The sequence below is a fragment of the Rhipicephalus sanguineus genome, chromosome 1, assembly GCF_013339695.2.
Source record: "Rhipicephalus sanguineus isolate Rsan-2018 chromosome 1, BIME_Rsan_1.4, whole genome shotgun sequence".
NCBI lineage: Eukaryota > Metazoa > Arthropoda > Arachnida > Ixodida > Ixodidae > Rhipicephalus > Rhipicephalus sanguineus.
The window spans coordinates 261,229,113-261,242,725 of record NC_051176.1 but is presented as its reverse complement, the minus strand read 5'-3'; the positions used below and the strand labels follow the sequence as shown (position 1 = coordinate 261,242,725).

At 46.2% G+C, this 13,613-nt stretch overlaps 1 protein-coding gene across 7 annotated transcripts in view; it reads right to left on the bottom strand.

The window, feature by feature from the left end:
- LOC119378843 (obscurin) overlaps positions 1–9,130 on the bottom strand; it is a 177,822-nt gene extending 168,692 nt beyond the window's left edge. For 6 of the 7 annotated variants that reach the window (XM_037647871.2, XM_037647874.2, XM_037647875.2 and 3 more), the window contains exon 1: positions 8,911–9,130. The gene's annotated coding sequence lies outside the window, so the exon portion shown is untranslated. The remainder of the gene's footprint in view (positions 1–8,910) is intronic. The other variant, XM_049411572.1, reaches the window with a different exon arrangement.
- Positions 9,131–13,613: the final 4,483 nt, after the last annotated feature.

Genomic DNA, 13,613 nt, shown 5'->3' with positions numbered 1-13,613 from the left:
CCCTATGGTATGTTCAACCAACTAGACCACAAGTTCATCCTTCAATAAATTCACAGCCCAGCATTCTGCCCCTTACGGCAAAATGACCTTATTTGTCCCGCTATTTATTTTTTTCCTTTCTCTCTTTTTCTGCCGCCAATACTCTAACCGTCTCTTACTTATTTCTATCGCGGACATGTTCAGCTTTCCATTATTGTTGTCCCTAAAACCCAAAGCTTCATGTAGGCTCGTGCCCAAACACACGCCTGGGTGGATATCTCCACATTCAATCAGACCAACAGTCGTCATTGCAGGAGACCATCCTGTGTCAACATACCTAACAATTGATAATCAGGGCGCATATTCGACACCTTGCCCGGGTACCTTCGCACCACCTCGCATCTTTACCTTCAAAAAGGCCGCATACAACATTCAGCCACATTATTTCTGCCCATAGTAGTTTTTTGCCATCGAACTATACGCCTGCAGCAAGACCGTCCTCGCCTATATGGTGCCTACATCGACCCGAAGTGCGCCTTAACATACGTGGAGTAACGAAGAAAAGAATGTCATCGGTTGCCCTTAAACAGGCTGCACTACTGTATCTACAGTACAATGCTCACACCCATATTTACAGTGATGGTTCAGTTGTGACTACAAGCTCAACCGCCACTGTAATAATTCCAGCAAGATCTATCACAATACAGCTCAAAATGTTTCACGGAGCCTCAACTACAGCTGCTGAACTACTATAGCTTTCCGTGCTGCTCTTCAATTTGTCATGGAGCAGACACCTAATTCGTGGTCTATCTTCTGCGATAGCAAAGCAGCCCTCCAAAGTCTACCCTCCGCTTTACGTCATGGCTCACATGAGCAGCTCGTCGCGGAAATCAGGCAAATCCACCATGAAGCAATAGAAAAAGGGCCCCGAGTAATATTCCAGTGGCTGCCTAGTCACTGTGGCATTCAGGGAAATGACCAAGCGGTCGCAGCTGCCCGATCCACTCGTGACGGTGTCAGCAGTATCACCATTCCCCTGTCAAGATCGGACGCCGCAAAAGAACTTCGTGTGCTAGCCCGTCGTATAACGTTGGACTTGTGGAAGTCATCATCGACATTTACAAGCGCACGGCTGCATGCCTTGGACCTTGATCTTGAACTACGCATCCCGTCCACCTTATCACGACGTGACTCTACACTGCTGGTCCGTCTATGGCTTGGAGTGACCTTCTTAAATGCCTATTCATTTATTATTGGAATGCCTGAGAGCCCGTCATGTGAAGTCTGCGGGTGCAGCGAAACAGTCGCGAACCTTCTCTGTGAGTGCACCCGCTTCAACTCCGAAAGAGCGGCCCTCTCAGCCGCATTAGTCCAGCTGGACGGGCCCTGGCCTACCCGGTCTTCAGCACGAGCCGCTCTGAGGGCGTTGTTGCGGTTTCTTCAAGCAACCGGACTCAATGTCAAACTGTGACTGTTGGCACAAAATGTTGCTGTGTAGTACTTGGACTACGGTGATGACATTGCTTTGTTGTTGTTGTTGTTGTTGTATTTTGTCGCGTGCTGTCGTCACATCTCTTCTTCTTCGTGTTTTTTATTCTTTTACATCCCCTTTCCCCTTCCACGTGCAGGGTAGCAAACCGGAGAATTCTTCTGGTTAACATCCTTGTCTTCCCTTTCTCTCTCTTTCTCTTTCTCTTCCCTTTGTATTATCATAAAATGCCTCCCTCATGTCGTTTTTGCCCTTTCGGTGGTTACACAGAGCCATTTTTTTTCCACCGCTACTATCCAATAAATCCTCTCCGCCTCTCTGACTTTTCGCTTAACGCTCTTTGTTGCCATATCGCTTACACTGCCAGCCGTATACTTGCTGGTGAGTCTCCTAGTTGTTTTCTCCACTGTGAGTCAACGCTGTTCCTATACAAATACCGGAGCACTTTCTCCGCCCATCTACTCTCTTTCATATTCCTTAGCCTCTCTTGGAACCTAATTTTGCTCTGAGCTTCACTCACCTCAAAAGTTGCCCATCTCATATCGCCCTTTACAGCCTGATTTGTTGTCTTCCCGTGAGCGCCCAACGTGAGGCGAGTCACAGTCCTTTGATTCACGTCTAGTCCTAATTGTACCTCTGTCTTCATGCACACCACTGAGTTCCCAAATGTAAATCCCGAAACCATTAGACTTTTCCACAGACCTCGAAGTACCTCGTACCTGTTGTATCCCCATAACGCTATGTGCGTCATTATTGCAGCATTCCTCTTTCCTTTTGCTGCCGAGGCGTTTTTCCTGTACCTCCATGTATCTATCACCCTCATTTACCCATACTCAGAGGTACTTGTATTCGATTAACCTCGGTATTTCTTGGCCCACTATTGACACCGCCTGATCGTTGGGAGCATTGAATACCATCAATCTACAATTTGTTACACAAAGTCCTATTCCTCCTTCACTTTCCCTTCAGCATATATCCATAAGCCGCTGTGTGTCATCTCGGCTGTCCGCAAATAAGACAATGCTCCATCCGAGCGCCACCTATCGAACGCGGATCAAAAGTTAATCACAGATGTAGCAGCAAGTTGTAGCGCATTATACGAACAATGTCGACCAACGCATTTCACCGTCCAAACCCGGTACTAGGGAAGGAACATTAAGCGCAGTCGAATCACCTCTTTCCTGTATATACGCATATGTACAGGGAACGAAATGTCACTTGCACTCGAGTGTCAGTCCATCGTGAATCTTAGTCCTTCTATTGGTACCTTGCGTTTTCAGTCGAATCCAAAACATTCTAATAAGCACAGAGATGGAATCCTACGGCGTGCTTTGTTTGCTCTATTAAAGTGGTACTATACGCGTTAGCAGCAAAGTGCTGGCGTCAGAAAGAACTTTCGAGTATGTGTATGTGTCAGAGACCCGAAGGAAATTTGCTCGAACAAGAAAGAATTAGCGAGCTACCAGCCCTCACCAACGTGTTGTGGCAACCGTTTACATGACTCGTGTAACTCGTGTAACTCGCCTCCGCATGCCAATTTGATGCCGTGTGCCAACTAGGTACCGTATGTGTACTAGTATTCCAGTAGCGCGGGGCCATTGCTTCTGCTACCAAGATAGGGCACGATGCCTGCACTTGCAAAGTAGCGAGTGAAGGAAAACTGCAAACGCATGCTCAACTCGCATAGTAGCACTTCCAAGAACTGCGTTGAAAGACCACGAATTAGCAAATTTTCAGGTACAAACAAACAAACAAACAAACAAACAAACAAACAAACAAACAAACAAACAAACAAACAAACAAACAAACAAATAAATAAATAAATAAATAAATTGGAGAGTATACCTTAGCATATTCCGGTGATATGCGCACAAAGCGTTTGTTTTGGCTAGGTTGTTGTTACTGAGGGGTGTTCCCGAGTTGTGTTGAAGGTCATTTAATAAAATAGGATAATAAGATAAATTGAATGAAATTGAAAAATAAATAATTCAATAAATAAATAAATAAATAAATAAATAAATAACCTGCGCGCTGCATGTCTAATCCACGCAAATCGAGGTGGAAGTGCTTTAGAGGAGCGTACGTTAAAATAAAAAATTACGCGCTTTTCGACGTCTTACATCAAAATTACGTGTCACCACTGTGCCGCGTGCTACACGGCTTCGCTCATCATCCAGCTTCACAGAGTGGAATGGCGCATGAATTTTTCAAATTAACGTACTCGCGATTTCTTTTGCACCAATGTTCTACGAGCCCACAAGACAAGACGGGACAGCTATAACGTCCTAATGGGTCAGCCGTGTCGTGCGGTGCTAAGGAGCGCATAAAAATAGAACACGAAAGCGTGGCATATAATGGCGGGGCAAATGTGAAAGAAAACGTTTTTTTGTGCGTTTCATTTGCGCTTGCTTCGTTAAACGTAATAGAAGTTGATGCAGTTTTAAACTAGGACGGTTTGCGATTCGACTGGCTCAGTATTTCACGCTAATTCGAAGGCGCGCAAGTGTATTGATGCCCACAGGTGATAAAAGATGCTTAAGTGCAGTCCTAGAAAAAAAAAGTCTCTAGACTCTTTTTTTTTTTGTGAGTCCTGACTTGACACGTATATGACTCTCTTTAAGGAGACACGTGAGCTCTCTTTTAAGGTCGTTACACTCTCGTCGGAGAGTCGTGAGATCCGAAAGGGAGTTGTCTCTTTATCGAGAGTCATATACGTTGCAGGTCAGGACTCGCCGAGAAGAGTTTTTTAGAGGGTAGAAACAATGGGCACAGGGTAGCGAAATGAACACGGAAAAGTTCGGAGGCTACCTTATCGTGATACGCGATAGAGGGGCAGTGCAATTTGGGAAAAAGAATGAAGAAATTTAACTCGCAGAGCGCGCACCGTACACGGCTTTCGTAATGGCGTATTCATTTCATGCCGCTTTCGTTTCTTCTGCGATCAAGTCCGTGAAGGCAACCACAGAAATTAGATTCGAAGAGCGATAATGTTGCCAAAGTCGAGAATATTTTGCGTACGAGGCTGCAACTGAGCGCATTTGGCCGAACGCCAGGTTTTCACCGCGCAGAGATGGCCGCCGCGTTATCCAACTAATTATCTACGCAGAAGAACACGAGAAAAAAAAAATCGTGCGCGTCCCCAAATTGTTCACAGGCCCTTATGCATTTTATTTTTGTTTAGTGTCGCCGCTTTGTTGTGATAAAAAGAAAAAAGAAAACGTTCAAGACAATTCCCACCACTGTACAACCAGTAATGAATAGCGTTCAGATGCAAGAGCACCTGTTTTGTGCTGAGGCGTCCGAGTGTCCGACCAAATGCTCCTGCATGTATTTCTGCTTCACTTTACGTTTTCTATTCAGTGAACATGTATATGTGAATTTCGTTATTTGCGCACGTTGATACTGCGTCAAACTAACACGTGCCGAACGTACCGGAAGTAAAGGAAACGCAAAAAACCTAGAAGCCAATTTCAGGTTAGCCTTTCAGTCGCTTCGCCGTTTGAATCGCTTAACAATTACGTAAGAGTTCAGCCACTCTCGCGGTAAAAATCTAATACCTCGGCGCTTGGAGGACCTTAACATCAGCATGAAAACTTTGTTATTGAATATTCGCACCATACTGACATCTATTTTGTACGCCATACGTTAGAAGGGACATTGAGGTCTCATCAAGTTTAATACTAATGCGGCCCCGTGTTTATGAAGCTTCCCTTACGCAACAGTGTTTACTGACGTGCCAGCTAGCGTATAGACACTCGTTGCTCATGATAGCGATGCTTTCTAACGAGATGAATCGCGCGGCGGAGGGTTATCGCTGAGGCAAGTTGTGTAAGAGACGTTTGGTAAAAACGCACAAAAGAATCAAGAAACCGGTGCGACTCAGACGCACTGCTATTCCTATTCGCAAACAAGCTCACAACGGCTTCGTTCATTGGCCGCCGGGTGGCATACGCTCACGGCACCCAACCTTGGCGTCCCGATCTGCCTCCGTGTTTTTTTGTTTTCTTTTTCGCGCAAGCTGGTCATGCTCCAGATGGCGAAGGCCACACAGCTTGGCGTACCACGTCCCTTCCTGGCGAAAACGCCTGGCCTGAACGGGCTATTACTGGGTCTGTTCATATCGTGACACGAGCGGCGCGCATTCAGCCCGAGCTGCCACCAGGCGGTGCCAAAAATACGGGCCAGCGCTCCAGATCTCTTTTTAACCCTCGAGAGTGTGCCGTGCCGTGTTGCCATACGCTCGCGGCCGCCTCGTTGACGCTTCACGCCACTTTTCTAGCAACGCGGCAAGCCAAGGAGAGCGAGTGTTTGGTTTCACTAACGTAAAACACGCATTGGTATAAGCGCGTGCGGGAGAAGCCGGGTTCAGAAATACACCCGCCGCACACTTTATAAATTCCCTGGAGCGCAGAACGCCTTGGCAGCGCGCGAGATGCACTCGAGCACTTTCCGTGCATGGTTGCGCTCGCGGCGGCAACGGAGGTGCAACGCGAGCCCGGAGAGGTCATCCAGAATTTACGCCTCGATTTAGCATTTACCCGTGTGAGGTCTCTCGTTATTAAAAAGAACGCGTGTCGCTTATGTAATATGGAGCCGCTGTTCCCCACATTAAAAAAAAAATGTTCCTTGTCTTGTCTGTATTCTTGAATAAGTTCAACTTAATTAACCTGAATTGCTACGTTATGGCGTTAAGAAATTATAATCTGCCAGCTTCTGCCTGCGTTGTTCGCAGTCATATAGAAGCAAATGCCAGCCGTTCGTAATGCTGCACGCATTATTAGCGAAGGCAGCCGGTCAATCTCAACGCCAGACCGAAAACCTTTCTGAATTTGTCCCCAACAGCTATCACAATGAATATTTATTGTGTTCATGATCTACTGTACGGATAAAATCAATGACGTCAAGTCGCAAGTAAACAACCCTAGATTGTCATACTAATCGCGTTAGGTTTAGTTCTTCCTTTGCCTTTACAGGGACAGAAAAGAGCAAGCGATACGGGAAAACGGAGCCTCGTTCTCTGTGAGGTCACCAGAGAATGAGTCATGCCACCTTTAAGATGGGTTAAGAAATAGTGCACAGTCGCTGTTGAACAGGTCAACTTTGGATATCGAAGAAGTGAACGGCAATATTTGTCATTGTAGGCGTGACCTTGGACATATATCAAAATGCATAGTTATTGCAGTAAACAAGCTAAATTTGCTAATCCGAATGTTTAGGACAACATACACATGAGGCTGAGGAACCTGTCAGGCGCGCAGGTACAGCGCGTGATTTGTTACTCCTTGATGCAACTCGTCATGTATATAGATAAAGTGAATGTCGCACGCGCAAACGCGCACCACTTTAATGACGGGCCACGATTTGTCTGTAATCCAAGCCGACGCACTTCTAAAAGTAAATATTTACACTGCTTTGGCGGATGGAAGTTGATAGGTGCACTTCCTTTCTCGCAGCGCATACTTAATTTGCCAATAAGATAGGAAGCGGGGCAGCTTGCTCAGTTGCTTTCTCTTATGGGCGGGTCATTGCGATCAGTTACAGACAATTTGGTCAGCAACTTCCAGACTGCTACAAATGTTTCCCATGGAGAGAAATATGCTTATCGCTAAAAATAATCCTAGTTTCACTTGGCAAGTTGCCACGTAAATATTTCGGGTGCTTTAGTTTGGCTGGGGTTGGGAACCGTTTTTGCACGAAGGAGCAAGCATACTGAACCACCAAATATCAACTTTTATTTCACTTGAACTATGTGTTAGTGTAAAGAAATCTTCTGTACTGAGAAAAATAATATCGACGAAATAAAATCTTGAAATATTTTTCAAGAAAATTTTAAAGCAATTCAGATTAGATGCGTATGCGCACAACATAGTCGCATAGCAGTTATGGAGATTCCCGACGTTTGAAAAAGAAAAATATATATATACACAGTGAAAATTGGAAGACGAAGCAATTTTCGCCTTTGAGCTGAACTCCATACAATAAAGTAAACAGCTGTGGATACAGTTTTTGGGGGAGGAATGTTCATATGCGCTGGTAGTCTATTTCGATCTTCAGCTTTAAGACTACATACGTCATTGGTATTCACTGCATACGGAATTCATATTAGTAATGTTGTGTAATGCCTTCTTACGCAACACGAAATTTAAAAAAGCAAGATATTTTTAACTCTATAAAGCACCGACTCATTGTGAAGTCCAGAAGGTGGTGTAAACACCAGCACGGGATCAGAATGAGCGTTCCACAGTAGTTACAAGGCATTCGTTATGGTCCAAGTTAATAACTTCTGCATGGACAAACTGTATATACAAAGTGAACTAGCCTGCCTCCGTAACGAATCGCCTGGCCATAAGCTTCATTTTGAGGACACTAAGCGGTTCATCATTCGCTGCTGCAGGAATGCAAGGTTCCAAATTTGACAATTCACTATGAAATGAGTAAGAGATACGAACTTGTTTTTACCGAACAACACAAAATATGGCAACATTTCTTACTCCGCATATTGCATGCGAAATGAAATGATGAATAATGAAATGATGAAAAGCGGAAAATGGTGAGTGTTGTTCCTTTCTTGACAAGGGAATGTTCCCACATTTTAACTTCCAAGAAAAAAATCTATCAACAATAAAAGGTCGAGCGATGACCTTAAGTAAGAATTAACCGTGACTGGAAGTTGAACTGCTTCTTCATAGAAAAATCGATGAACAGAACGGTTGTTTCACAAATGTCTGAGCTAATAAACACAGGCGTCAAAAACAAACACAGTAATAAAGCCGATGAAAGATGCTTAGAGACTGCCATGTATCATTCACGACCGTTAAGTTGCTACAATGTCGAGAATTCTTTCCCATATTTATGAAGCCATGAATGTATACGCCACAATTTTCAAATGTACGTCTGGATGACGAAGAAACGAGTATCATACGAAGCCATACCATGTATTCATACTGAGACATCACGTCTAGTTTTTGTGTGTCTGGTTTTCGTGCAAATCACGTTTTAATCGTAATAATCAAGTTGTAGATGACCGACGCGAACTCAAAGGAGCTCCGAAACTTGCTTCAACGAAACCTATTTGTTCATTCATATATACTACATACATGTATTTTTGCTGCTCGGAGAGTACGCTTAGCACCGACGACACCGTTAAGTATTTCCGAATGTTTTGATCACACCTAAGCAAAATGATCCACACAACAAAAGTGTAAACACTGAAGCCTTTGGGTGCCAGAAAAGAGAACACTGTATGGCAGTCGTAGAATGCACACGAAACGGGAGCCTTGCATGGCGTTTGCTCGCTTCTGAGCATGCGGGGTAGGCGCGGTATGCAAAAACGTTGAGCGCAGCTCGGGCCGCCCAAGACACTCCTGTCAATGCGGCTGACAGCGTACCTCGGGTCAGCGGCGAGCGGGCACCTGCTTTCGCGCGCAGAGCGTGGCCCTCACCTTGCGCTCCTTTCGAGTGATCCGAGGCAATCCAGCACATTCGACAAAGCCCACAGCACGCCGACGAAGCCGGCCTGTTCGCGCGCAGCAGCGCCGGTGTTGTCCTGCGCTTTGGCCACGGGGACGGCCGCACGACTTAGGCTTAGCAGAGACGGGGCACTGCGACTGCGGCGGTGCTTGCTTCCTCGCCGCTTCGAGCCAGATTTGGAGCAGCCGGGGCGGTCCCGGGATCCTCGAGGAGGGTCAGAGCGGAGGAGGGCAAAACAGAGACGACCCTCGGCTCTGCCGACTAGCGGCTATTTTCCGACGGCCTGACATCAGCCTTACGTCTAGGCCTCGAGCGGTCTATTTTAGGTGGTGCCTCACAGGCCGGGTCTTGCGTTTCATTGTGCGCGTATTTTGGGAAGCCAACAGATTTCGGCTGGTTGGTCGGCGGCTCGGGCCCGCTCACAGCCGGCCACTTTGGCGGCTGGTCAGGCACCCGCGGCGGTAACCTCACTCACCCCCGCACCACCATGCACCCCCACCAAAGGGGGCTCACCGCCCCTTCACACCTGCTGCTCCAACGACGCCGGCCGTGCAGGTTTCTCTCAACGAGCTTCCGGGCTTCGACACGCGTCGATCGTCTGCCTCAGGGGGATGTCTCCTCCAAGCGCCCACGCTCGAATTCGAAGCTTTCGGAGGATTTGCCGGTCGCTGTAGCACGATAACCTCGTTCCTTGGGCATTTGGAGTGATGCGCTGACGTCGCTGATCGTGCGCACGTTTATGTGTGGGTGTGTGTGCGCGTATAAGTGTGTATGTGCGTGCGTATGTATGTATGTATGTATGTATGTATGTATGTATGTATGTATGTATGTATGTATGTATGTGTGTGTGTGTGTGTGTGTGTGTGTGTGTGTGTGTGTGTGTGTGTGTGTGTGTGTGTGTGTGTGTGTGTGTGTGTGTGTGTGTGTGTGTGTGTGGTGCGTGCGTGCGTGCGTGCGTGCGCTCGAATTTCAGTTTGTCAGTGTCTTTGCGCCTATATTTTTTCATGACCTGAGATAGGGGGAGGATAACTCTGGTGGATTGAAGCCATTGTTGAAGTTTTTCAGCGAGTCTATTTTTTTTTTACTTTCTTTCATTTCTTTATTTCGATCGTACTTCGTTTCGGGAGCAGTAACACAAATTCCACTATACTCAACATACGTAATACACAGCGTAACTCGCCCAATCTTCAACACTTGTGCGCAGCGTAGTTTGCCCATAATGTAAATCTACGTACCCTAGCGCAAATATTAAGTCAAGGTTTTCTCTGACTTTAATTTTCTTGATCGCGATGTATCATCCACTAATAACAAGATTATTTATCGCAAAACATAAATCACTATACAAACATCGATGATTGCGTATATAGTTAGCCAACTGATAATAATAACTTCCAATGATTAGCATCATGGTGCGAAGATTGGTAGATGTCAATACACTTTGATAAAACTATTTATTTCAAGGTCACCAGCAAGATTAACAACCTATCTTATTAGAGAGCTTTTGGTTAGGGAAGTAGATGAATTTTAAATACCTAGGTGTTACCCTGCGTTGCGCATGAATTGGACTTAAATAGTGAGCCAATGTGGTGTGCGGCACAAAGGAAGTTAAGTTTCTTAAAACACAAACTGAAAAATTCCACTATAGTTCTCTGCAGCACTCGCCTGGTCACGTGCACAGTGGCTCCGTTGCACGAAAGTGCAACCTTTGCCTACCGTTTTAGTTCTGACGCATGGCCCCTATCTTCTTGCATTTGAATCTGAAAATGATTGGTTCAAAACTTGAAAGGAGGTGCTTGATTCGCAAAATAAAGCAAGGTTTACAATTTAGCCATTGTCCACTTACAGTCCTCACTTTGTCTTGCGCCTCAAGCCCTTTCTATAGTAATGTAGCAACTAGCCCGACAGCAGACATTTCTACGCGCAACAGTTAGCTATCTTCAGTATTCGGGCAATACCAGTGCCAGCGGATTCGCTGTTACGTTGACTGATTTAGGCGGCGAGAAAATTAAATAAGGAAAAATTGCAATTGTAGAGAAGCATTGGAACGCTGTAATTGGCCGTCCTCTCAAGTGCCTTCTAGTGGGTCGCCCTCTTCGCCTCTTCTCGGAGAGCACGCCCCTCGTGCTCGTGCTCGTGAGAGTCTGCGAGTCTGCGCTCCGTTGTGACCGTTGTGCATTGTCGCCGTCAATCCCGCCGTCAATAAACGCCTTTACGAAGTGGTGGAGGTGCGTACCCCGGGCACGAAAAGGGAGCCGTCTGGTGACCTAACAGCTGGTCACTATGAGCGGGTCATGGTAGGGCTTGAGGCGCTCCACGTTGACAATGTCGCGCCCTCGACGGCGCATGTCCGAAGATGGTTCAATAGGTTCAATCAGGTAGTTGACTGGGGATGTGCGTTCGACGACACGGTAGGGGCCTTCGTATTTGGGCAGTAGTTTGGAAGAGAGGCCAGTTGCAATGGTAGGGACCGAGAGCCATACGAGCGCTCCAGGTAGGAACGTGGGTGCAGAAGTGTTGGTCTCACCGCAGATGCTCTTCTGCCGCTCTTGGTCATGCGTAGTAAAGGTATTGGCAAGCTCGCGACACTCCTCAGCAAGTCTGGCTGTGGCAGAAATAGGCGCACACTCAGATCGATCCGGTTTGTATGGAAGGATGGTGTCGATTGTGTGCGACGGGTGCCTGCCGTACAATAAGAACAATGGTGAGAAACCAGTGGTGCTTTGAGGGGCGGTATTGTAGGCGTAGGTGACGAAAGGCAGAATGGAATCCCAATTTGTGTGATCGGCGGCGACGTACATCGAGAGCATGTCGCCGAGCGTGCGGTTAAAGCGTTCCGTGAACCCATTCGTCTGCGGGTGGTAAGCAGTAGTTTTGCGGTGAACAACGTTGCACTCTTTGAGGATGGCTTCGACGACTTCCGACAGGAAGACACGGCCTCGATCGCTGAGCAGCTCCTGAGGTGGACCGTGGCGCAGCATGAACCGGCGGAGCAGGAAGGAGGCTACACACTGTTTATATTATGTGATATGTACACAAACACACAGGGTCACAGAGGAATGAGAGAGGGAAAAGGCTGACAACTGCCACCTAGAGGAACACAACACCTGCCTACACTTACAGGATAAGGGAATAAATAGAGGAAGAAGGTAGAAAGAAAGAAGGAGGGGAAAAATAGGTAAATAAACAAATTATGGAGACTCGGACAGAAATAAGTAAAAACATGAAAAAAATGTCTATATACGAGGGGTCAAATCCACTTCGTTCACACTTCTTGCACACTTAGGTCACATCAGTCTATATTCCTTAATTATCTGTGCACGCTACGTAAGAAATGCGGGACACTCGAAGGTAAGGTGTTTAAGTGCTGCCCTGCAGCCACACGGCGGACTGTCCAGATGTCTCGTTGGCGGTATAAGCTGTTGATGTCGGCGCTGATTAAATCACGAGGCAGAAGGACAACAAAGAGTTACAAAAGCGTCAGACATCCGTTGTAGCAGCTACGTTGAGGTCACGATGATACTTAGGCTGCGCTCCTTTCCAGAGATTCCCACTTTTATAACCCCCAACACAGCGCGCCGATTTCTCATCCAATTTCCTATAAAACCAGCCTATCTCGAACAACTGGCGGCAGTATGAGAGTGCTGAAACTCAGTTAAAGATCGCCAACACTTGCACCAAGTGATTTACCCCTGTAGCAGATTGAAGGTGTTTGGTCATAGAACACATTGACAGAACATACCCAGAGAGCCGAGCTTGTACAGTGGTTTCTGTTATTCTGTGGTTTCTAAGGAGGAATTGGGGCTGCCAGACTTGATGACTGCCAGATTTGATGCACAAACTTGCATGACTAAAGTGCTACATAGAACCGAAGTTGTTGTCCTTTTTTTGTAGGGGGGGGGGGCGGAGGGGGGGGGGTATAAACTCAACGGAGTGTTTGACTACTTCAGTGACGCCTAGGAGTACTACTCTTCGCAACGTAAAAGAAACTACAAGCTTGAAAAACACTCAATGAGGTCAAATATCAAAATCATATCGGGACATGACTAGTGCAAATTTCAGCGGGCCCGTGCAATGTAGGACTTGGCGCGTCATCGATGTGTTTGCCCTGTCAAGTTTTGAGTGCTACTGGCGGTCATTCGTTAGAATGTCCTGAATTTTATGCATAAAATAACGTAACTGAAGTTCAAATAAAATAACGTTCAAACTTGTCATTTAAGCATACACAAGTAATTAGTTCGCATGTTTTTCCCACGAAGACATTGGCGATTTAGAACTATGCGCCGGTGCTCCTCAAACTCCTCCGCGGTAGAGAACTGGATTCTGCGAATGCTGTGATGTGTCGGGCTAACAAAATGTTGCATCCCGGTGGATTTCCATTACTGCCATTAATAGTCCTCTCTGTATCCGCCGTACGAGCTTCAGGCTATGTACCGCGTTTCGTAATAGCACAGAGCTGATAATAGTTTTTAATATACATTCTCATTAGGAGTACCTAACCTCGCTTACGACGTGCACCGCAACAAAACGGTAGTGTTAGCTATTTCAGCTTAGTCGTCAAGTATCACAGTATGATTACAATACCACAGTATATCACAAAATATCGCAGTATAAATAATCAAGGAGCGAATTTACGAAACTTTACATTCATAAGTACTCTTTCTATTGGACGGATGCA